The sequence below is a fragment of the Otolemur garnettii genome, unplaced genomic scaffold (genome assembly GCF_000181295.1).
Source record: "Otolemur garnettii isolate 467f Iridium unplaced genomic scaffold, OtoGar3 scaffold00064, whole genome shotgun sequence".
NCBI lineage: Eukaryota > Metazoa > Chordata > Mammalia > Primates > Galagidae > Otolemur > Otolemur garnettii.
The window spans coordinates 10460143-10462552 of record NW_003852459.1 but is presented as its reverse complement, the minus strand read 5'-3'; positions in this window follow the sequence as shown (position 1 = coordinate 10462552).

Here is a 2410-nt window from a genome sequence, read left to right as displayed (position 1 = left end):
GGTTGCTGTGAGCTGTGATGCCACAGCACTCTACCCAGGGGGACAGCTGTCTCAAAAAAAAAAAAAAAGACAGAATAAGACATATTTCTTGTTGCTGCAATTAACATTAACTGTTCCTTGAATTTACTAGTCTTGAACAGTTCATTATTAATATTGCTTCCATTATATTTGAGTGAGTTTGCTAAATAGACTATAAGAACAGATGGCATTTTCACTTTATTAATAGGAAGTCCACAAATAGCCTAAATGCCTACATATTTTGGATGGTGCATCTGTGGAATAAAGTGTTTAAGCATGCCATTTAAGGCCGGGTGCGGTGGCTCACACCTCTAATCCCAGAACTCTGGGAGGCTCAGGTGGGTGGATCCCTGGAGCTCAGGAGTTCAAGACCAACCTGAGCAAAAGTGAGACCCTCATCTCTAAAAACAGCTGAGCATTGTGGTAGGCACCTGTATTCCCAGCTACTCTGGAGGCTGAAGCAAGAGAATCACTTGAGCCCAAGAGTTGGAGGTTGCTGTGAGCTATGATGCAACTGCACTCTACCAAAGGCAACCAAGTGAAACTCTGTCTCAAAAAATAAAATAAAATAAAAAATAAACATGCTGTTTAGTCATCGAAGACTACAGCATTAGGGTAGGAAATAACTGTTTCCAAATATTCAATGGTATTTTTTTTAGAGTAGGTCTTTTTATTTATTATTATTATTATTTTGAGACAGAGTCTTACTGTGTCACCCTCGATAGAGTGCTGTAGTGTCACAGCTCACAGCAACCTCAAACTGCAGGCAACTACCGCAATGCCCAGCTATTTTTTTGTTGTATTTGTCATTGCTGTTTAGCTGGCCCAGGCCGGGTTGGAACCTGCCAGCCTGGATGTATGTGGCTGTTGCCCTACCCACTGGGCTATGGGTGCCACCCTTATTGTTATTTGTTTGAGACAGAGTATCACTGTGTTGTCCAGGATGGAGTGCCATGCCATCAGCCTAGATCACGGCAACTTCAGACTCCTAGGTTCAGGCAATTCTCATGCCTCAGCTTCCCTAGTAGCTGGGACTACAGCCAACTGTCACAACCTTCAGCGAGTTCTTTCTGTTTTGGGTAGAGACCAAGTCTCTTGCTCAGGCTCCCCTGGAACTCCTCAGCTCAAAGGATCATCCCACCTCAGCGTTCCAAATACAGGGGTGAGCTACCATGCCTGGACTGGGCTTTTCTAATGGGTGAAACAAGAAGCTATCACCATCAACACTGTCACCACCATCGTACACTTATTTTAAATGCTTTTCACTGTTCTTGAAAAATATTGACTACTGAAATGCTTGGCATTTTAGAATAGGAAAACAAAAGCCATCCTATTAAGATTCTTTTGTAAGTGATCCTCATTCACTGCGGCAGGGATAGAATTTCAGAAAGCTATGTGAAAATTAGTTTGTGCACTGTACTATACACAAACTTTTATTTTAAATGAACATCTTGATTCAGTTAGAGCTGATACTATGGAACTTTTCCTGGGCTTCAATACAATCACTTTGTGGTTATTAGTACTTAGGCAAGTAATGACCTTATTTATAATTGACACTGAAGTAAATGCTCAAAAATGAATATTTGCATTTCGTAAATACTGTTAAGGATGCGACTTTTACAGGGAAGGCTCAAGAGCCTATGTTTTTAGGGAGTTTTCTGTACCTGGGTTTTGTGGAAGCTGATTTCTTTCAGTGGTTTTCTTTGTTGGGCATTTGTTCAGAAAAAAAAATAGCTATGGATATATGTTTTAGGAATCTAAAAAACAGCATGAGACATGAAAACAGCTTGCGTTCACAATAACAGAACAGGAATTTTTTTTCTTCTTTTGAGAAGGAAGAGTTAGAAAACATATTCCTAAAAAAATTTCCTTTTCAAAAATGTCCTTTCCCCAAATCTGAACTCAAATGTTATATTAAAAAAAAAATACTGGATATCCTATATACATATATCAACATCAGTGTGTTTTTTTTACATTCAGAGAATGATTTTAATGATGTAAAGATGAGATAAATTACAAGTAAGCATTACTTCAAACAAGAACCACTTCTAAACCCACACACAACATAACAAACAAAATAAAGTAATAGAGAAAAATGTATAAATAAATCTGAGCAGATATTAAATTGAAAACATTCAAATAAAGTAGAATTACTAGGACACAAAACATAATAAAACAGATGTGCAAGAGGGTAATACATTGAAGAAAGAAAATTAAGTTTTGGCTGGTGCCTGTGGCTCAAAGGAGTTAGGGAGCCAGCCGCATATGCCAGAGGTGGTGCGTTCAAACCCAGCCCTGACCAAAAATTAAGTGTTGAAAAATATTCTTGAAGGTAGCAGCAATTTATATATAGTAAACTTTTCTTTTCAACTCTTTATAAATCTTAGGATAT